The sequence below is a fragment of the Leptinotarsa decemlineata genome, unplaced genomic scaffold (genome assembly GCF_025532065.1).
Source record: "Leptinotarsa decemlineata unplaced genomic scaffold, Ldec_3_MD MMD2_tig00000199_RagTag_RagTag, whole genome shotgun sequence".
NCBI lineage: Eukaryota > Metazoa > Arthropoda > Insecta > Coleoptera > Chrysomelidae > Leptinotarsa > Leptinotarsa decemlineata.
Genome location: NW_027412544.1, coordinates 17552151 through 17576969, shown reverse-complemented (window position 1 = coordinate 17576969; position 24819 = coordinate 17552151). Strand labels below are relative to the sequence as shown.

The window sequence follows — 24819 nt, the reverse complement described above, 5'->3', positions numbered from 1 at the left end:
GATTAGAAAACACCAAGATAATTTAGTTATGAGATTTTGAATAGATGAGAGGATGGGTAGGTGCAAACCTGCAACCTGCAACCTGCAAGGGGATTGGTAACAAAATACTATAAGAATAAATGGAATATATTGAATAAATGAATACAACAAAGACTGATAGGTAATATAAATAGTGCAATGTACAAACAAGGAACCAATAAACCATAAACTTCCCCTGAATGAAGCTGAGAAGTGCGGATATATAAATATATGAACAAATAAACCAATTCAACCAATAACACAAGATGGTGAAAAAATAGATTATTCAAGTAACACGGCAACACGTGTTTCGTCATAGAATATCTTTATCAAGCGAAAACAGAGTATACTCAAAAACAGAACAACGTATTAATAATAAAACACATGTTAGACACAAAAATGCATGTACATCCTTTAAAGTCGTAGAAAATAGAAAACACAATCATAAATAATAAAATAATGAGAGTGACGAAGAAATACTGTTAACTTCACATACATAGAGCAATAAGATTGACTGAAAACTTTTCAATAATAAACTGGTTAATGCGAGGCGGATAAAAAACTAAATGTGGTAAATAAAAATATGAAAAGCATAGGTATCTCAAAAGGAGCATTCTCAGACGACAGTCATTCTGACATGAAATGAAATAAATTTTCATGAAAAACTCATAGGTGTGGGATATGGTGCTGTAAAAGTCATGGAGACTGCGATAGGTCAATGTGAGAACTAGATCGCTATACATATAGACCGGTCCTTTAATACTACATAACAATGTCAAAAAGACAAAATAGAAGTTTTGAAAATGTCCTGTCTGTCGACACTTACTGCAAAATATACAAAATTTATAGAGATATAGTAGGTTCTATTGAAACAATTCAATTGAGCTGGTGAGGTACTTAAAGAAGATGACATACTCTATGGACCGGTGAGAAGAGTAAAACGAAAGACCTGGAAAAGTATAATGCATATCCCTCAAATAAATAGGTACTAAAAAATATAGGATTGAATTGGATGAAAGCAAAGGTACGAAAATAATCAATAAAGTGAAAAAGACAAATTCGTATGGAATATAGTTCAATAGAACTAATTATAAATGTAATATAGAAATCACACCACAACAAGTTAACAGGACTTATAATATTATACAGGGTGTTAGTGAATGAGTGCGACAAATTTCAGAGGGTGATTCTGCATGAAAAAATTAAGACAGTGTGCTATACAACTTTTGTCTGCAAATGCTTCGTTTTCCGAGATACAGGGTGTTGAAGTTTGTTTTAAAAAACTGACTATGTATTGCTCTGAAACCGGTCGAAATATGCAAATTAAATTTGGTGGATCTCAAGAGGCAGTTATTTGCGCATTTTTTGACATGCAACTGATAATTTTATGTTCATCATTGGCGGGCACACGGATAATGATCTCAATGTGTTGAAGGAAAGAATGACACACCACTGAGATTTTCCAAACTTGAAATAATTTTTGAATTTTTTGTTCAATTTATGACAAATAATCTCTCCTGTGTTTTTGTATGGGGCGCCGTTTCTATTGAGAAAAATAGATCTCAAAGCCTATTTCTCTTTATTTCAATACATTATCAAAAACTATCTAACACAATGACATTGAATCAAAACAATAACAGAAAATAACACTAATAAATAAATAGGCGCAAAGCTACAACTAATGTTCATATTGATCACCCATACACGTGATACAAGATTTAACTCTTTTCCTCATTCAATATCGTATTCGCGCAAATATTCCTCGTGTATTCATCATTGCCACACAGCCAGTTATAATTCGATTCCTCAGGTCTTTAATATTTTCGACAGAAGTGGAATCAATTGATGACTTGTGAAAACCCCAACTGCAAAAATCTAAAGGATTTAAATCCGGCTAGCAAATGTTCCATACTTCCCCTAACTATTCAACGATTTGAATGGACTGGTGTACCGTCAGGCATGAACCAGAAGTGTTGTCTCAGCTGTAGAAGATTTTTTTTCAATAATAACAGGTATATAGAAAATTAAAGGTAAGAGTCGCCTGTTAGTCATTGTGGGATGAAATATGAACCGATTAAATGATCATCAAGTATCCCGATACAAAAATTTATTGAAAACTGAGATGATTGTTATGTCAGGGTTGTTATTCAAAAAATTTGGAATCTGAAAGATTTAATGAAGAATCAACTGGCAAAAAACAAGACGGGGCAAAAAGTCTCTAGGTAGTAGAGCTGCATAAGCAGAAATTGGAAAAAAATGTATAAATTACTTATATAATAATGATATGTGATCAGACCTGTAATCAATAAAGTTTTCAAAATAAGGGAAGAATAACTTCTAGGACTTGTTGGTGTTCGTATGAGTGATAATAAATACCTAATAATTCGAATCCAAACCGGAAGCGTTATGTTGGTTCTCTGAAAGTGAAATTTATTATTTATGGAAGCATACTTGATCATAATTTCTCAGTCGCAAAATGGTAGATATTTCGAAAAAGTTGGAATGATTTTTATACGACATGAAAAAAGAAACAACGTTTTGATATAAACATGAATCCTCAGAGTGTTAACCAAACGATTTGGCAGGAGAAGCTAGTTAGAATGTGATTCAAAGCAAAGTCGCACTGAATAAACAAAAATAATGCAGATTCGCCAATTCTATTCTAGTCCAGTTCATTTTCTGATGAAGCCAACTTGGTTGGTTCAACACACGTTGATAATGGGGTTGCCGTTATGGTGTTTGGGAGTTGTGCTTGTTTTTGTTTTATTCTATGCCAGAGGTTTCAGTTCTATCTTCTCTTCCTCGACTATCAGTATCTATTCTTTTTCTGATAAATGTTCAACAATTTTAGTATATATGTACCTACATGTCAACTGCCTTATAAAGTACTGTTCCCGAGTAGAGAGGACTGGATCCTCTGAAGGAAGGAAATATTAAGAGCAGATAGTTGTTGGTACACAGATGGATAAAAAACAACAACCGGTTCTGGTGCAGATGATTTCAGTCGCAGACCAAGGACAGAGATATCAACCTGCCTAGGAACCTATGCGATTGTATTTCAAGTGGAACTTTATGCTATTGAATTGTGTACGGAGAGATTGGAAGAATCCAACCTCATACACAAGCCAATGAAAATATTTTCGGACAGTCAAGCGGCATTGGAAGCTCTTGGCTCCTACCGAGCAACGTCTAAATTGGTAGCAAATTGCCAAAAACGACTCTCCTCGATAGGAAGACTCAACAAATTGTCTCTGGTCTGGATTCCTGACTATACTGGCCTGGAAGGCAATGAGGCCGCTGACTCCCTTGCAAAGGAGGGTGCTGCAAGTAGTTTCATCGAACCAAAACCTGTCATTAGCATCGCTTTGAGCTTCTCCAAACAAAGATTGAACACCTGGATGGCAAGAAGATTTATGGACTTCTGGCAGAATCTTCCAGAATTGGTTCACACCAAGGCGTTTATTCACCCTTCGAAACTTGATACCAAACAGTTGTTGGACCTCAGCAGGGATGAATAACGCAGTCTAACAGGCCTTCTTATAGGTCACTGTCATTTGAATCATCATATGCAGAGACAGAGACTTTCGGAAGAGAGAGTGTGTCGCCTCTGTTTGGAAAATGAAGAAACAGCATAGCACATACAGAGGCACATACTTCGTGCCTGCCCCACTGAGGACCGAATCAGGTTTTAAGAGTTTGGCAAAGCCGAACTCTCACCAATTGATCTGGAAGAGCACTCACCATACAAACTAATCGGCTTCGTTAACAAGCTGAGTTTATTTGGTCAAGTGTGAATAGGTGTGAGAAACAATAAACCCTTGCGGGTTGCGGTGGAGGGTCGAATAGACGCACTAACTTTGGATCTAACCTAACCTACATGATTTACTGAATATATTCTCTTATGCGCTATTGAAATTAACAATAACAATACTTCACATGCCTCAGATTTCTATTAGATTTTAACGTTCAGCGTTAAGCTGATATGTAATGTATGCAGATGGCGTTATTCAATCAAAAACTCTATAATTTGAATCTATAGTAGAGTTAGTCTACTTTGGAGTTGTGAACTTCTTAAAATAAATCCTTATATATTTTTTTCATGTCAATGATCAGTAGATTCAATTGATTGTTTTTTTCTTGAGAATGCGTGATAATTATTCAAAGTGCACTGTTAACTCACTACCACTGTAGACGAAAATTCTAAACTGAATTTATGAGGCGGTGATAGCAGGAAACATCCGTTGGATGGGCGGAGCCCCAGTAAATATATCGAAAGAAAAAGAACATGCAGCTGTAACCAATTAGAATAAATGTGGTATTAATCCTGTGACGATTCCTGATACTGTCGAAAAAACTTTGATGAGATGGAACTGATATTTTTGGATGGGATTTTCCAATATTTCCAACATAATATCTGTATTATCCGTCCGTGATAAAGTTTGAAGTTGATTATCGACTATAATTGAAACGGTCGTGAAAATAGTTACGGTTTTCATATGTTTTTTGTGTTTTTTGGTTCAATTTTTTTCTGTTTCATTACTTTTCATTGAGACTCGGTTTCATTTTTGTTATCATATGAAGTGGTCAATAATACGATTCGAATTTTATCTTCCAACTTTAGTCAATATCAGACAGTTTAAATGGATCACTATCATTGGGGTTATTTTCTTACATGATTTTCCATATTGGCAAATTAGTGTGGTGCCATCGGAGGATTATATGCTGAAATATTCATTTTGGAAGTTCCCCACAACTTTATTTAGCATTGTCATTCGATATTAACTCATATATTTCAGTATCAATCACGCGTATGATTTCTATCTGATGGTGAACCAGATGCAAGGAAATATGTCGAGTAACAGTTGTGGAGAACAAAACTTGAATTGAAATGTTTGCTTCTCAAAATTTAAGTAAATCACGTTATGTTACAATAGTAATAATTATATTTAGTATGCTTAAAAAGTAGTTGAAATATCAGTCGTATGTAAATGTGCCTTTAAAAGACGTGATGTGATCGTAGTGCATTGATTTTTTTCATTTTGTAGAATAATTAGTTGGCATTATGACACATAACTTGAAGTATTACCTCATTAAATCAGTGTTTTCAAAGAGGCAGATGGTTTTTATTCCATTTTCAAATAACCCTTCAGATTTCACTAGCATTCATGTGGGATTAGTTTGTGAATAACCTGTTTGTGAATCACCTCTTTTCAATGGTTTGGTTTTTGAATCTTATCAATTTCAATCATGTTGTTACAACCCTTGACAAGTGACAGTCATATAGTAATTTGTTTGTGAGTGTTGTCTGTCGTAACTGTTTGCCTAGGGATCAAGTCGATCATATTTTAGGTGGAAATCTACAACATTGATCTGTAAACTCACACAAGAATCAATAAAAATTGTCTGGTACATCCAAGGGGCTCTAGAAACACTTGGCTTTCGCAAAACAACGTTCAATTTGGTAGTTAACTAACAAAAAAACTGTCTTTAATTGGAAGATTCAACAAATTGTCTCTGGCCTGGACTTCTGATGACACTTGCAAAACTGCCGATTTCATTACAAACATTGAATACCTGGACTTCAAGAAAACTTGCAGATTTCTGGCAAAATCTACCAGGATTCACTAATTGCAAGGCATTTATATATCCTTCGAAGTATTTCACTAAACTATGTTAGATCACATTTGAAGATCAGTGTTATACGAGTCATCACATAAAAAGACTTGGACTGACGGAAGATAGTACGAGCCGAGAAACAAAACAGCAGAAAACATGTCGAATACTGTCCCGGCGGGGCAGTATTTGGTATATTTCACCCTCACCGTCTGACCTGAAAAAATCTCTCACCAAATGAACTGATCGGCTAAAGAATCTGAATCTCTCAGATTGACTTTGAAAACATAAACCACAATAAATCCTCGTGGGTACTCGATTTGAACCTTACTATTAAACTGTTAGTGGTTTTATTGAAAATATTTCGAAACTCTTAGAAATGAAAAATTACACTGGAACAAGTTGCACGAATGATGGCTCCTGTTGAGAAGGACAGAAGTCAAAGATTAGCAATACGTACTGTCAATGTTCCGAAAACAATTGGATGGCGAGCCATACAGAGGTATAAAAACACAAGTCAATATCATATCATTAATTGGAAACTTCACGCAATCGATTTCAACCTACCGAGAGAAGTGCACAGCACATTTTGGAGTGATAAATCAGTTCACGAAGATTGAAGTGAACAACTCTGAGACCTAGTAGACCAACAACAGAATTGAAATTGTTTTAATTGGCTTTTGGGTTTAGCCGTGGTCTTATTTGGTTATAATCCCCAAACGTTTCAACTGCAACTGCGGCAGTCATCTTCAGTGGCGTGGTCGAAGTACTCTTCTTGACGTGTCAACTGAAACTGAAGCTGCCGTTTCATTTATAGTGCTGATGACGCGGCAGAAATGAGAGTTTCAGTTTCAGTTGACACATCAAGAAGAGTACTTCGACCGCGCCACTGAATATGACTGCCGCAGTTGCAGTTGAAACGTTTGAGGATTATAAGCAAAGAAGATCACGGCAAAACCTGGAAGCCAATCAAAACATTGACGCCAGCAGCCGTGAAAGCATACATTCCTATAAGAATCAAAGTTATACTTCAGAAACATCAATCGAATGGTCTAGAATTGTATTTTTGGGTATGTAGGACGTTTCGTCATGATATGGAAAGAAATTTCTTCGCAAGCTGGCACACAACCTCACGTGCTTCCAGGAAAGGCTCTCACAGTCAGTATATATATTGAAAACATGTATTCTAACGCAATACGAGTACTGAGTGCCATTTGCACCAATTTCTGGAAAACAATTCTTATTGATGCGTGACAACGCAAGACCACATACTGTCCAAATCATAAGTGAATACTCAAACCGTGTTGGAATGAGATACATAAACCATGCATTCGGCCATTCGGCCTGGATGACTACAGGACAGACATTTCTGTGAAAGTAACGTTTGAATATTGACAATCGGATTCAAATTTTCTCAATACGAACAATAATTATCAATGGTATCATACGATAGTTTGATGATAAAGCTGAATTACAGTATATCGTCAAGTGAACATATATGCAATTGCAACATTGCAGTTGCAATGGACTATTCCTGAATTGTCCTGTTGTCTGTTATTAACGTTACCAGTTTCCATGAATGTATGTAACAATTTCAATATATTTTTTGTTCTATACTTCTGCCCGGATGCTAATTATTGAAAATACGACCAGTGGCCCTTGCAAATTTCCCATGTTCATAGTGCAAATCTACTAATTCAATAAGTTTTTGAAATGTATAAACCATTTTTTGAAACAAATTATATTAAATGAAATAATAACTGGAGTTTGAAAAGAGCAACAATAAAAATATCTAATAATAAAAATGATAAATTGATGGATGTAGCCGTTACTACGTGGTAGGAGATCATAATGAAAAGAGAAATTAAAATTTCTATGTTTTTTACCACTTTTAATTGTAACTAACGTTACTGCAGTTTCGTCCTATATGGACATTCTCAAAGTAATGCAATAAACTCTTATTGTATTAGTTTGTATTATAATAAAAATTCATAATAAAAATAATTTCTCCAGGAACATAACAAATTCAGCAGTAGCTAGGTGATAGTAAAATTGTTTATTCAGATTGACTTTCTAGTTTGGAATTGCATTAAAACTTAAAAAAGTATTTGATATTTATCTATAATTTCATGTAATGTCACAAATGTTACAAAATTGAATACAGAATTGAAAGGCGTTTCAAAGAAGATGTCACTGGACTATCATTTCCATTTGAAATTGTTGATATGAGGATTATTGTGGGAAGGGGTTGGCTGATAAGGGATTCATTTTTATGTGAATCATGTTTTTCCTGAAAACCAAAGTAGACGTGTTTCACGGTTTTTTCATAGTCTCGATATCAACTAGCTCATTCAGGGTGGCTAGTTTTAACTGAAGTGCACTGTATATGATGTACAATACGACTTTAACTTCTGAAATAGCGATATCTCATAAAGTAATTCGTGAAAAATAAGTGTTATAGAATTTTTTGAACACAATTGTATGATCGTCAGCTCTTTTTCGGTAACGAGTAACGGTAACGAATGACAGGTTCTGGTTCGATGAAACTGCTTGCAGCACCATCCTTTGCAAGGGAGTCAGCAGTCTCATTGCCTTCCAGGCCAGTATGGTTCGATGAAACTGCTTGCAGCACCATCCTTTGCAAGGGAGTCAGCAGTCTCATTGCCTTCCAGGCCAGTATAGTCAGGAATCCAGACCAGAGACAATCTGTTAAGTCTTCCTATTGAGGAGAGTAGTTTTTGACAATTTGCTACCAATTTACACGTTGCTCGGTAGGAGCCAAGAGCTTCCAATGCCGCTTGACTGTCCGAGAATATTTTTATTGACTTGTGTATGAGGTTGGATTCTTCCAACCCAAAAAAAAAACAATATTTTTGACCATTACAATTATCAGCTTCTCAGCACAGTTCAGAACCATGGGGACTTTTGATATATCATTTAAAATAGTGTACTCAAGACCTGTACCAATTTTCAGTTCTATGCGAATTTACTATTGTAAATTGAAATTCATATTTTGACAAGACTGACACCACTGACATAATAACGTAATGCATCCAAGTTATGTATCAAAATGCCAACTAGTTATTTTATAGAATGAAAATAACTTTCTAACCCTCGTTGATTCGAATATAAAGTACGGTTCGTTGTAGATGCAAAACAATCAACTCGTGGTCTATTACTTCTTTCTAGTCGTATGTTAAATATCCTTTCTGAAAGTAATGAGTAGACACGCACTTTAAACAAGCACCGAATCACTTTCCCACCGCCGAACTTTCCCGTACAGTCGTCATTTTTAGGCACGGCGCGATCGCTTCGGCAGGCAGCAACGTGTTTCCTGCAAATTTTCAGCTACGCGGCGCCACGATGGCTGAAAACACTGCACTAGAGCACAGGCAGGACGTCCGAGAGTCGCGTTTTGACTATTTAGCCCGAGGCGACGATGTGCAGGAACCGTATGGCAGACGCAAGCGCGAGCACACGCGTTTCGTACGTTTGTTTTGGTATTTTCGCGGCTTAGAAGGGGCTCTTTCACCTGGAGAGTGCGATTGTTTTGAGGGTTCCGAACGAATGTTTTAGGTGAGCCAACGCGTTTGACGTTCAGGGGTAGCGAAATTAGCTGCTTGTATTAGAATTAATTTAACTGTCGAGGAAAAAGGTGTATAATCGAGCATCTGAATAACCAAAATCCACATCAGCTAAAATGGCTTATGTGATAACACACACATTACATAGAGAATGAAACAATGCCATACAACAAAAAAACATGAACTTCTTTTATAAATACAAAAATATCATTAACAAACTCACACAATATATGAAAATCAGTGCGATACTCGATTTTGTACGAAATAACAATCACCTTCAAACAAACAAAAGCAGGGTTGTTAATTTTTCCGACTAGCGCTAGTTTCTTTTTTAGTTTCCTATTAGACACAACATATTTGTCCCTTCTGGATTTTCAGTCCAGAGTAAAAGTCTAAAGACTGAAAGTCCAGAAGGGACTGTATGTTTTGAATCGAATTTCATTTTTTTGTTATTATTCGCTATCTATATTCGATATCATGCAAAAATTTTCGAGAAATCAATAATACAGAAGGTTTCCATTTGTATCTGGTATATTACACATTATATTTTGATAAAAACATCCTCACATATCAATAAATTCAAACAACCGTATAATAAACACAGCTCTGATAGTAAACGAATTGAATTGAATATTTCACGAAAAATTTTAAAATGAATCCTTACCTACATGATAGAATCGATATAGAAAGTTTAATCAATTTTGAATTATTTTTTTTTAAGTTTGTTATGTAATCGAAAACAAATGAGATTACATCGAATAATTGTAGGCTGGGTATTTTCGATTCACGTTTTGCATTTTTTCGACGCAGGCTAGGGCAGCCTTTTGAATATTTTTTGAGTAAAATTATTTACTTTGAAGCACAATGTATTAACTTTTTGGTTGTTTGATCCTATATATTATTAGATTCTGAATCAAAAGAGGAGCTAAAACGATTGTCTCCAAGTTTGAAATGAAATAAATGTCTAGAATTAATATTTCTTTCAATTATTATCATGGATAGTGTTATTAATTTTTACAAAGTAACGATTCAGTCCATTCATAAGTTACATAATTGAAAATACATTTTTTTATAAACTACACATAACAATTTGGTCTTCACAAATTTAATTTTCAAAAATATCGCTACCACAGTAGCTTTTTCATAGTCAATAACATATTCACTACGAAAAAGCTACTGTCATAGCGAAATATGTCTTGATATTTTTGAAAATAAAATTTGTGAATATCAAATCGTTAGGTGTAGTTTGTGAAATTACTAAGAATCTTCATCAAATACGGCCGAGTCAATCAGAAAAATAAATGTCGTTAACAAGCTGCCTTCCTCATACGAACGATAACCCTCCAAATTATCTCTTAGAAAATCAACCTTAATAGATTCATTCTTTTGGCTATTTATTCACATCCAAACAGACATAATCAGTTTCATTACATGGATGAATTAAATCCAACCCAAGGCTCAATAATTGCAATACACATAATGCATAATGTATTATACACTCATATCTATGATATAATTCAAGGAAATATATCAAAATTCACTTTCATTTACTGTCAAGATCCAATCCAATTCGACCATTGCAATGAAGTTGTTGGTTAGTCGAAACATGGTCGCAAGAGGGGCCGTAATTGTTGTTACCAATCGAGGTGTATTAGGGGTATGGAAAAAGTATTTCACACATAATTTATGAATCAAAAATGGCCCCTTATTACACTTTCAAATTTACACAAAAAGCTCCCATGATGCAAGTGTAGAATTATTCTCAATCCCCCCGTTCAACCTTTTAGAAACATAATTTGGATGGTGATACTCTCGAAAATGGTGCGTTTGAATGCTGCAGACAAAAACATCAGTAACAGTAATTTTTTACAAGATGAGAGGTAATAGCGATAATATTTCACAAAGAGAGGAAAACACTTTGTTTGAAATTGAGAGAAAATACAATACAATTTGAGTTCAAAGCTGTAAGTAACCAAGCAACAAGATTTTGATGCCGTGTTAGGAATCACACGTAAGGTAAGACCTCGTTAGCCCTCGCAAACATGGTCTCGCACAATTTTAGACTTCTGGGGGTTGTCGTTCGTAGGGGTGCGATAGCACCCCTACATATTTAAAGACCTGCTAAAAGTAAAGCTCTTATAAATGACACAGAACCAGTGAACACTGTTCACTATTCAGCAGAAAAGTTCATTTCAAAACTAGTTGCTAACTAACAACTAGGATCTGAAAAAAAGAATCAAATATGCAGTCAAAATGTAAATAAACAAAATGTTAAATACCGGGGATAGATGTGGAGAACAAAAAAATAAAAAAATCAAGTATTATGGAAAACTAGTAGAAAAAAATAAAAATACGACCTAGAACCAAGGTAGTTCTTGACGGCGAAGAAAGACTTGATTAAAGCCGGTATTCATAAGCGAAAAATTGCTAATGAAAGAGCTAACCTCCTTCAGGAGGTGTTGAATCAATATGACGAGTATTACTCAAATAAACGAATAACATTTGTCAATGAAAATGTGTTTGTTAGCAGGCGCAAAGGTTCAATAGAAGCATATTGAATTGACAAGCAAGGCAAGCTATGCAATATTTGAAGACAATTGGCTATAGCGAAGGCAATCGCACTATGAAAACAGTTCAATTATTTTTCTGACCACGCAATCTCATCCATTCAAATGATTTAAACGACTCGGCCCAAACTGTCCTAGAAATAAATGAATGACAACACGCATATTACCGACACAAGCCACGCAATTCGAAAGATGCTTTCCGTGTTATATGTCCGTCCTTTCACGCATCTCTGGCCTCGGAATCTAAAGTTAGACTGAATAAAAAACCAAAAGACATTCGCTCTAGGTGGAACACGTCAGAAAAACGGCAAGGAAACAAACAGAAAGAAAAATCACATTGATAGCGGGATGTTTGGAGGCACTTCTTACTTTATTTGGAAACGTACCCCCTTTAATAATTAGGAAAGTTTATTTTTAAACTTCAGTTTGGAGAAAACAAGGTGTATGTCCTGAAGAAGCGGAAAAGTTGTTCACAATGACAAGATAACTGAAAGTGTTTACAATTATTATGTAGCATTGCCTGATGGAAAACAGAAATCAATTTAATTTTTGATCATAAAAAATGGATTATATCGACAAATGCTTTCCTGAAGAATTTATATCCTGAGATCCGCTAGATGGTTATTAACGGTAGGTACTGTGCTCGAAAAATATTTCCAATGAAGCTTTCAGAGGTACCGATGTAACCGCCTTTCAAAATAAACTACTAGGTTTTTTTTCATGAAACATCATATGAATATTTCTTTACGAATTTTTTAGAACAAAGCATTTCCCAAAAGATTTCAGCAAGCGCTTTCCAACAAAATGCATTTTCATAAAAAAAAAATCCACTTGGTCATACGTTTTTTATTTCAAGGTCGAATAACAATTTGACACATTTGATATACTATCGTAAACACATTTCATGTGCTATTCAAAATTCAGAACCCCCTTTTCTAATTTTTTAAATGAGATGTTCTATATTTCGAAGACATATTGGACATTTTTTTCAATACGAATTTATGTATGTTTGGAAACCTTTTTGAAAGATAAGAACCTCTCCTTTCCTCCTCGTCAGTTCCAAGCGGTTGCTCTTCTTGTAGGGAAAGTAGCTACTTAACTCTTACGGAAAAACAATTTCAAATGATTTTCCATACCAAAGAATTCAGAGTTTGAATGAAGTACAATATGGTGGAACGGTAGCCAGTTGGGTTGGTCTGAGTGTTCCGCTCATTTAATCGACCCATAGGTGAAACGGTTGTTCAAGCCGCAAGACCAGACAATCGATTTCTACTACACATTTCATCGCACGTTGAAAGGTGAGACCTCATTAATCCTCAGCTCGCACAAATTTCTAATTTTAAGGTTTATTGTTAGTTGGGGGGTGATAGCGGGTAACGGAAAAAGATATTTCATAAACAGACTTCCATCAAGAAGAATGGAAAAACATTTTTCGTGATGCATTGCAATACGAACGATGAACTATACCCTTTATTACACTTGATATTTTAAGTATATAACATATGAATAAAGCCGATGTTATTATTGATATTATTATTAATAAAAACCTTTTTGGTATTCCGCATTTTTGTGGTGACACATATTATATGTTTCTATATGGCTCTACTCAAACTCTTGAGTACAGTCATGAAGATGATGGCACAGCCTGCTATCGAAAGCACTCGCATATAATAATAAGAAGTTATTAAAGATTCAAAACTTTTGGTGAACAAGTGTTAATATTAAAACACTGAAAATATAGGAAAACTTGTTGCATCAACAAACCGACTTGGAGGGACTTATAGACATATAGAGAGTTTTCATTTTGAGTGGTCATTGATAATATTCAAAGATAGTGATCCTAATCTTCCACCGGTACTCCCCCCCAAACTATTGTAAGCAATATGTTATGGTAACACCCAAATCGCTTAACTTTCTCAGAAAATGTTCAAGATTATATAAGTACATTATTTCGGATTACTGAAAAATAAAAAGGTATGGGTGTTGCACTACTCACCTGAACATATTTCCTATTTTGATTCTGGAAGATAACTCACCTGAAACAAAAATTTAATGAAATTCAATACAATGATAGTGACGTGTACTTAGTGTGGAGAGTGGGTTTCTCGACTGGGGCAGAGTTTGAATTATTTTCAGAAAATATAGAAAGCACGAGGAAAATCTGAAAAATATTTATTGAACAAAATACTTTATAGTCATATATATGAAAAATAATTCCATGTCATAGTGATTCCTCGTGAAAAGATTGACAATGAATAGGAAGGTATTCCAGGAGACGAAATGAATAAATGTATAAGAAGTTTGAGTTCCAGAACCGCAAAGTGCAGTTCACAAAATGGTGGACATTTCGAACACTCACTCCATTAATTTTCATTCACAACAAATAAAATTAATTCCAACTGGTCATAATCTGTCTGCAGTTGATTCAGTAGGAATCACTGCGCCACCTGCAGACAAAGCCCAGAATCAACTCCTCAAACATATACTCCTGGGCGAGAGTCCGAATAACAAACACATTCCGGAGAGGGTCCTATGGCATGTCCAAGTTCTAGTTAAAATACCAAACTCTTGCCTGCCATGTGAAACTTACCATTCTGTAGGTACGTGTGGCAGATACCCGAAGGAAAAACATCAACCAACCTAGCTAATGCCGCAGAGAAAGCTGAAGTTAAAACCATGAGGCACCTGTGCAACGTCTTTCATTTAGAAGAATCGTCGCAAGTAACTTCCTATATATGAACAGCGATATTCCAGAATATCTTTCAGTGTCGATGTTAAGAATGTCTTTGAAGTAATCATTTCTACTTTCCATTAAAAATAACGAAAACTGCATTTATTTTTTCAATACAAGTATCGAATTCAACTGCTGCTTTGTAAACAAAATAAAAAGTATTTTTTGATGAACATGATTCATTCTCAAACAAGGTATGACTTGATTCCGTTTACCTACGATTTTTCACCTTAAAAATGAAAATCGACGGATCCGAGAAATTTCTTGTTTCATCTTCACTGGCCCACCCTGTATGTATATTTCTTTCCTCATTCTGGATTTTCTTCAAGTCGTAACGAGTCCGTCTTCGTATTTCAAACCCCTTCAATGAAATTTTATGACAGATTTTATAGTATCAATCGAAAGATCTTCTAACTAACGTTTTTCCATAACTATATATTGTCAACTTTTCTCGCATAACAAAACAATGATCAACAACAGTTCCTAGGAATCGACCTCTGTATTCGACACAAACTTATTATCGATACGCCCCAGCTTCGCACGCAGTTTTAAGTGTATCGTAATACATAGGTCAAGATTAGGGTTCTCAGATTTATCTGTATAAATAATTTTAGATTTCGTCCCCGTAATTACAGAACACCAATAATTCACTCATGTGGATCCTAAAACTGAGGAAGGTGCTTAATTTGCTTTAGCATAATGTAGTTTTCTAATAATGAAAGAATAATTGAAATCAGTTTCATAATTTTGCAGTTTATCGATTATAGTTTCTACAAATGAAACATTTTTTCAGTATCTTACCTGGCCAGCTACAGATCCGATGTTGAAAATCATTTCTACCTATAAAACTTTTAGTTTGAGGTAGTTTTGTTCTATGAATATAGTACTAATCAATATTTCTATCTACCTATGAAATTAGATAGAAATATAGATAGAAATAGTTAGACGGGTCAATAATCTATAAACAGTGGATTCACTAAACTGATTCAAATATTTTTTCAATATTTGAAAGTCACATAATACAGAAGAAATATAAAGTGTTTTCCATGGGATCAAGATTAACGATATCAATTATTTATAAAGTGTATTTCATACTGAAGAAGTTGTGAAATAAAAATTGTAGTTAAACTTTTATTGTTTCAAGATGGATATGTACCTCAGATTTCAGTATTTACTGCTTGCAAGGGCAGCATATAAAAATATTTCATTGGAGATAGTTTCTGTTTAAATCTGTTTAAAATATGTTTTTCCGTTAATCAGCTGTCGCCCCCATACGAACGACAACTGTCAGAAGTTGAGAAACTTGTGCGAGATAAAGACTAACGCGGTCTTACCTTTTACCGTGTGATTCCTAACACGGTTACATAATCATTCCAGCTTCAATCAGATAAATTCTCTCGAGAAAAATATCTGGTCGAGGCGGGAATCGAACCCACGGTCTTCCGATCGTGAGTCGGGCGCACTACCACCGCGGCCAATTAATATAGACAAAATGAGATCATCCGAGATTGGCACATTATTGGAAACTTTATTGGGATATCTACAGCTATAAATCAGATATTCTTCTCCATTTAAAAACAACAAAATCCTATACAAATAATTTGAAAAACCAAAAATCATTTTTTTCAAGGTCATAAACACAATGTTTCTTCCCGAAAATAAAACCTTATCGTTCTCATTCAAGAACAACACTGATGTCTTGGTTCTTCTCAGAACCCCACCAATTACTGAGATCCAGAATTGTTCTCATTTTTGACAAGGAAATTTCTCCTTGTCAATATGCCCATTCTATGCAGTCTCTCAAGTGGCAAAGAAAAGCGAAAAACCTCCACATCATCCATAGTCTGAGTCTGGGTCATGGTGTGGGAGTCTACCATGTCGAAAGCCATGGGATGGCCCATTTTGCTAAAACTGAATTCGCGTCTCTGGAGACGCCACGTGGACCTCATTCAGTTGGTCTGTGCGGTTGGCTAAAAACGTACCTTCCGACTGCTGAAGCTGGACACGGGAAGGTTAGTTAGATTAATCCGCATTTTATGTGTTAATAATAAGATCAGGGATCGTAGGGACCCTCTTGAGCCCGGCAATAGCTATCGTGATGGCCCTGAGACGTTAATTTCGGACAGCTTAGCTATCTTCTAGAACTAATGTATTAATGTGTGTGGTAAGTTGTCCTCAACAAATAGTTATCAATTAGTTTGAAAACAAAATTATTAGATTAAAACTATCATATTTAATTTCTAGCTATCACCACTATCACTGTCGTCATTTCAATCAATATTGAATTTATTTCCACCACTAATATGGAAGTGTCCAATCTCCATATATTCTTTTTCAACTAAAATTTCTTTTTTAATTCTTTTCTGCCAGTCTTCTTCGGTAATATTAGATACTTCTTCTTTAATTAGCTCTATTACCTTCTTATCAAATTTTGTTTGCAGGCATGTTAGGCGTACACATTCTCGAACCATCAGTCCACCCTTTTGTAACTGTGTCGTGAGTGTCATACCAAGTTTCGTCCAAATAGAAAATTTGCCGTTGTTTATCGCAATTTTCGTAGGGATCTATAATAAATTGTGAGGATCTTCAGGTGAAAAAGGGTTTTTAAATTATTTGAGTAGGTTTTTGATTCATCCGAACAAACAAATGAATTTTTTTTTATAATATCACTATAGATTTAAAATATGTGCCGGAATGAAACTAATAATGAAACATTAATGACACTCGATAGACAACAGTAGTTATTTTGGGCAATATTTTTCTATCTGACTATTTCAAAGGTACCTTAGGCGCGAATCTATTTCATATATTAGTAAACAGTAAATTAAAACTTCAGAGTAGTTCATGACTTTTACTTATATTTATCCAAAATCGATTGTAAATTTAATCTAAAAAAATTATATCATTAAAGTAATTATTTTGTCAGTCCAGTAGTCATGTTAGATCTCCGTTTCGAATAAATCTGTTTTTTTCCGTCACTCGGACAAGTCATATACAAAAGGAATTCCCGGTGACTCATATCGTTGGCATACTCGCTAAAGTCGGCTTGTCGGCGAGGCTGACAGAATCACGAATTTATAGGAAAACGTGACCTGCCAGTCAACACTGCACATCCTTTTCCTTCAGGGATCTTAAATCTCGAATGTCGTCAGTTCTAATCTAAGTTGTAATGGGATGGCGAATGTATGAACGAAATGTTTTCGAATTCACTGCAGGCTCTGCCTCGCTAGATTGGAATCAGGCTAATCTAAAATGTTAAACAGCTTCAACGCTATCTTATATTTCTGATTATGTTACCTTCTTTGGAAAACACAAAGAAGGCTGTTTAGATAGAGTCATATAATTGTCCTAGTTCAATGAACCGACAGCTGGCACATTATTTTTTACAGCTCGCTTGAAAGTTAAGTAATGGGATTTCCTATAGTGCATTGAGTATATTTACTTTATTGAGCGTTCACAACCTTACTTGACAGAAGTTTTCAGAAAAATCATGCTAACTGACCCCTTTTAGAAATTTTTGCAATAAAGTTCACAGTGTAAAACCGGAAACATGTCCAAATCAGATGGGGTTACCAGTTTGGAAGGTATTGCTCAGCAAAATCAAAGGCGATAAGTAAAAATAGCATTATGTCGTCTACATATTATAAATTGAATTCATCCGCCGGTGTTTCTGTGAACGCGGTGAATTCAAAAACAACTGAACGAATTTTTATACCGATTTTAATGTTTGAAATGATGGTCTAAAACGATGTGGTAATTTGGAAGCAATTTAGACGGATGTGATATTGATTTTTATCAAATAAATATGTTGATTGTCTGAAAACTTTCATGCACATTATCACTGCCCTTCACACTCCACTATTCAAATTGATATCACCAAGAAAAGAAATTCAAACAGCATGATTGCAATTGCTTTGGTTTTGCTTTACGTAGTGAATCACTTTGAAGGTTCCATATTTCTTTATTTCAGCCGGTAGAGAAATTACTCCTACTAATAAAGTTGAATGTCTAAGTTATCCATTCAACATTCTTGAAATTGTCTTGTTGGTGTGGGGTCACTGACGAAAAACCTTAGCATTAATATTTAAATGAGAATGTCTGATTGTAACCGCATGTAATCATTCAATAAATCACAACAATAAACTAATTGTATGTAAATACTTAATCTCGGAATATTAAAATGCACGAATATATTTTACGTTTTGTTCATACGACTGGACGGTTTACTCTTGGAGAAAATTGTGTATAAACAAAGGAAAACCTCGATAGGCTATTTGGAAGAAAACAAACATATTTTGTACCCAAGAATCAGTCTATATTGAAAATTCAATTTTGGCCAATAATGTTTTCGAAGTTATTTTATGAATTTGTTGGCGGTAGTTTGCATGTTTTTATGCCTGACGGTTAGTCTACTACTGTGGTAGATATTATCAACGGCGACGCGACGTGGCAACAGGTACATTCAAGGTTGGAGTCTCAGGTTCTGTTCCATTGCTAGTGGAAGTGACTCGTTTGAAGTTGCTTTCTTGGGTCGTGTTAACCGCTCGAATACGGCTTTGCTATATCATTTCCTTCCATGGCATTCTTCAAGTGATTGAGTTCTTCGAAGAAGCTCTCAGGTTCACATATTCGTTGGACTCTCTCTTAATTACCCCCCTCCCCCTCTCTTATCTTGGCTGGTGGTTAGAGCTTTTATTCAGATACCTGTCTGTATGTGTTGACTTTCTGTTTTCTTTATGACCCAACGACCTATCTTCAAGTATGTTCAGATGTAAGAGAAATGTGTTGGATTGCTCGTATCTTCAACGTAATGAAGACAAGAATATATTTTCACGGCGCTCGCTCGCTCGTTATAGGCCCCGCGGAAAAAATATCGATGATAAACAATAAGCAAACAGCTGTATAGCTGATTAGCTGTATACAGGAGACCACATCGAAGCTCACTAGAATGTCTCCTGGGCCTAACTTCATATCTCTCATATTTCATGATAATTTCCGCGTCGGTTTTTTCCATGAGCGGCTGTGGTAGAGTCGTTGAGTGGTTGGCCAGGTCATAGATAGATGAACATATGGCATTCACAATAGGCTCATGCGAAATTTTCGTGTTATCATCTTTTTTCAAGGACAAAACACAAGCACTACAAGAAAATCCTTAAGGCGCTCTCAGAGCGGTGCCTGTACGAAAGTAGCGATTCACATTGGTTGGGAATCGCTGGAAATGAAATCCATTTGGAAAAACTTTCTAAAGAAGTTTATTCCACATAAGAAATCTCAAGTGCAACAGCTCTTGATTCTTCATGTTTATCGAATGCGTTATTCCAAATATGGTTGACGTACGATAGAAGGTCGCCTGTTGATATTTGTTTTCGAAAGCCATATTGATGATCGCTCAAGTTGAGCGATGAGCCATGAGACCTGATGAGCGGACAAAATGTTTCAATTTCATCAAAATTTCAGTGTTCAGGTCTCGATTGAGTTTCCCTGTATCAAGTGAGGTGGTGATTTTGTCCATGTATTCTTTAGTGTTCATCACGACAGTGGCGTTTCCTGTGTCAGCAGGAATACGAGTACTTATATATCTTTGACGTTATTCAGATTTTTTTGAGCCTCTCTTTCTTTCCGTGTTATGTTTTCCTTGGGTGGTGTTGTGCGCATCAAGATTCTCGACGTTTCAATGTGGATTTCCTCTGTCGAAGTGGTTTGCATAAAAAGATTCTTTGATTCAATATTTGCAATGATGAATTTAGGGCCAAAGTTTCCACTGTTGAAGAGTGTCATGGAAAAAATCGATCGTACCGTACCGTAGAGCTAAATTCGAGCAATACAAAGATAATTCCGCTAACAAACGAGCAAGCCCATGGAAAAATGTTCCTGCTCTATGTAAAAAAATATTATCTTCAGAACTGGGATGATTCTGGAGAAAAATTACGTAAAATAGGCATGTAGGCGAAATAAAATCATCAGAGTCTACATTTGGGGTAGGATCCCAGAGGACCTCTAGCAACACCGGGGGTATACTGAATCCCTTGTAGCTGTGGATCGGTGTACATTGGAGACAAAAGGAGAAATATGATAACCTGGCTTTCTGAACACAAGAAAGTTAGCACCAAGTTAGCAGGAGCGGAATATATACTGAGTGAAGGTACCCATGCCATCGCGTTTATGGCAATACAAATTCAAACACATAAAAAACATTTCAATCTATAAAAAAACTCAATACTCTTGCAACTTGCACTGACCTGCACTCGTAAAAATGAACGAAGCCACGTCCACTACCAACGAAACGAAACTGGAGACTTCAACAACCATTGTACTATCTGCTGTGAGAAGAATCCAAGCACTGTGCTTGCTGCTTCGATATCTTCGATAATGTTTACCGCACTAGCAAACGAAATGTAAGGCATAAAGACCTGCTAAAATTCGAAAAATGGCTTCGACCCATTACATCCGGCCGTGGAAGTATACACTTTTTGAATACTACTTTCATTGTAAGAGCGAATGGCGTATTACTCTTAATGCCAACTCATTCATTGAAGATGAATAAGATATCATCCTCATAATTGATAAATAGTGTACTTAGTGTGCATATCAAAGCCAGAAAAATTACTTCGACCATTACCACATCGCTTATAAAGATGTATGGCATACTCAGCCTGCTGGTAAATCCGCCACTGAGTACCATTGAGAGACTCCTCCTATTCATTTCTCAGGAATAATATTTCGGGCAATAGTATATCAGCCAGAACTATCTCAGTTAAAACATCTCAAGACAAAAACATTTCAAGATTAATACATCTCGCGAAAAGTACAAAAATATGCCAATAATGCGCTCAATGTGAACAAGGAGCAGGCAGTCAACGAGGGAAATACATAAAACACCGAAATTAGAGAAGTTTTTGCATGTGATTTTATTTTGTCAAATGCTTTTCCCACGAGAATTTTTGTCTGGGGCCTTTTTTACTGAGGCTTCACTGCTGAGATATTTGTAGCTGAGAAATTATAAGGCAGTACTTAGTTGAGGTAATAAGATTTGGAAAAATTAAACAAAAAATTAAAAAATAAGCATAACGGCTTGCCTATCCTTCGAAAATGCAATATATGAGATCGACGGAGAATTCAAATAATCCAAAAATGAATGTAGGTCGACATCGACCGGAAACAGGAAACAAGATCAAAACAGGAGATCAAAAGCGTTGAATATTGATATCGGTCGCCAAATAATCTTCGATATTTATGGCACTAATTTCATAGATATCATCAGTAGAACTCGTCAAAAATACGAGTGCTATATTTTACTAATATTTCTCTTTAGAACATTCTTCAGTAAGAGAGGGCATACTTAGGTAACTAAATTTGAGTTTTCGATCAATCTAAATATCATCCATGGAGTACGAAGAAAGATACTTCAAATCGACTTTCAACTATAAATAAGCCAAAAATGTTCCAAGTAGCAAGTGACTAAGTAGCTTACGACCGTCAAAATTTACATATTATCGAACGCGAATGCAGTGCTTTGTGCTCTTGTGTTATGCAATTGCGTCTCTTAAAGAATCATTTACGTACCAAAAGGTGCAAAGATGATCAAAGAAAGAAGGATGAGCGATGCTTGAACGGAGAATGATGAAATATTCTCGATATTAAACTTCATGAAACGAAACGATAATTTGGTGAAAATGCTGAAATTTTCTTCAAAAGCAGTTTAATGTCTGATTTTCTCATATAAACGATGAAAAAGCAATGGCATATATTCCTCTGCATGCTGGAATGGTTCCACTATTTTAACACGAATTGAATTTTAATTTGAAACTCCGTTCACCCTCACACATGTCACATCGTTTTATGTCGACTTCCTCGTCTTTCGTTCATTTCATTCATATCAGCTAACAAAATATAGGGTTGGAGGAGCTAACGCATGATTTGGATTTGGTATCTAGGTTTTGTAATTATTAACGTCGAGTGGAAAAGCATTTTCAGGATTCTCCCCTATTGGAAAAAAAACAACAATTGGGGGCCCACAGTATTTGTAAAGACAATGCATAGTGACATAAATCACAATATAGTTTCGAAGTAAAATTTTATTCATATTCAATAATATTACAGAAGGTTTAGGGAGGGTATTCATCAGAATATTACAGTATTTATTTTTTCAGGAATTTCTTATAAGCTCTTGTGATTAACGTTAATGCATATTTCTGGTAATTTGATAGCATTTCTTTTTTTCTTTGCTGTTAACGGCACTGACTATGGTCACTAGTTTCGACTTTTTGAAGATCGTCGTTTGTGAGTGGACGAAAGCTAAGTCAACGGAAAACTTATTTTAATTCAATTTTCAACTCATTTCGTTCATCTTCGGCTCCTCTAAATATTTATCTATACTGTCAATGGGAAATAGCATATAATTTGATATTAGTGGGAATTTTTACAATGTGATTATTAACGTAATGTTGTGAACAATGTCGTTTTGTGTTGATGTTGTCTCAGGAATTTAATTAAATTCGAAACGTCGGCAAGAAAACATTTTTTTTTTAAGAAAGAATTGATCATGTTACCCAACCAATCTCTCTTCAGAAAAATTATTGGATCTCTAAACTAGTTAACTGAATAAAAATTGGTGATCAACCGTTTTTTTAGGTATTACTTGTTTGTTACAAAGAGATTTGCAAATCTGGAGTTAATAATATACTTCAACTTAAAAAAACATCCACTTTCTGATGATAATGCCCTAGATGACTAAATGTACAAATGTGTAGATACTTAATTGAGGGTATTGATTGGATCTCGGTGAAAATATCGACTGAAAGTTATACACATACACAAGGTGGAGTAATCGTCACGAACAAGGTCGATTTCTCCTAGTTTGCGTTAGAAAAAAAATCAACCTTGTCACTCTTACCCCACCCCCTTGTTGGGTTGAGATCTAACCCTCAATTCATCAAATGACTGTATGTATCTATATTTAATTTCAACTATTCCTACTTTTTGAATTTGATCTAGTAGATGTCTAAAAAAAACTTTATGAGTTAGTAACAAGTGAAGATTAAAATACACATTTATACTCTATATCATTTTTCAGAATAAAAATGATGAGAAGACCACTTGAGCTGCGATCATGTTTCACCTTCAAATTGAAATAACCTCTTTTCTTCAAAATCATCATTTATATGAATAAGGGTAATAAAAAAACAACCTGATACTTTGCGATTTTTTTGTCACTTTTTAATGAACAAAATGAACCAGGAAGATACAGCACCGTGCTCTTCGTACTATTCATTCCGACTATGCCATCTTTATTCTCATGGAGATGGTTCGCTCTATTCATTCATCACACGTTGAAAGGTAAGACCCTGTTAATCCTTGGTTAATGAAAAAACAAACGTTATTTTTGAACTTTGTCCAAACTACTCAACTTTCTCTTTTTTACGAAAGATTTTGTTTCATATAAAAACTGTCCTTTCAAAAGTTATTAACTTTTACAAGGTCTGTTGTTTTGAATATTCTTTAAAGAGAGTCAATTTAGGTCCGAAACCGCAATGATACCGTTTTGATATTCTTTTCAATATTCCAATCATAGCTTTTTTTCTCGAAGTACAATTTCTTCAGTCTAGATATAGGGTGGAACAAGAGTGCAGAATTCTTGATTCAATAGCCGATCAGAATGACGTTTCGATATTATTTAGATGGCAACGAATGATTTTTATGCACTCATCCATTTATCTGAAAACATTCAGTCTCATCGCAATGCAACACGAGGACCTTTTTGCACAAACTTCAGAGATCTAGAAGAATTCAGATGGAGGAGGGCCTTTACTTTAGTTTCACTTTAAGGTTTCATGTGGTTACCGTAGAGAGAAGGATCGAGGTATTTTCAGAACATTCTTTTACGGCTCACGAATGTGCACAGAATCACTTTTTAATTTTATTCTCGAAAACTAAGCACAATAAAAAAAAACCCACGAAACCAGAAAGTTGTTATTTCAGTTGTTTAAATTAATGTTGATATCCAAGTTAGTGAAAACTAATGGTAAACAATGAATTTCTTCAAAAATATCAATGAATATCTCAATCGCCGGAATATCTTCCGAGCATTTACTACCAAACCACTTTTTCATTACAACTTCCCACACCCTACTATTCTAAAACGAAGTAATTCAGCTCATATGTTTATATGAACTCTCATTAAATATGACAGGGAATCACCCCTTTTCCCGAAATTCAAATTATCATAGCTGTTTACTGTTACATTTCATGTGTGAGATTATAGCAAGAATTTTGATTTAATCAACACTATCGGAGTCTGTCAATGAGT

General features: G+C 35.2%; 1 protein-coding gene across 3 annotated transcripts in view; it reads right to left on the bottom strand.

The window, feature by feature from the left end:
- The window catches only part of sick (sickie), a 678280-nt gene that overhangs the window by 520013 nt on the left and 133448 nt on the right, over positions 1-24819 (bottom strand). The window contains exon 1 of one of the 3 annotated variants that reach the window (XM_074173105.1): positions 8744-9019. The exons of the other annotated variants lie outside the window; for them this stretch is intronic. The gene's annotated coding sequence lies outside the window, so the exon portion shown is untranslated. Of the gene's footprint in view, positions 1-8743; positions 9020-24819 lie in introns of those variants that run through there. 3 annotated transcript variants of the gene reach the window in all.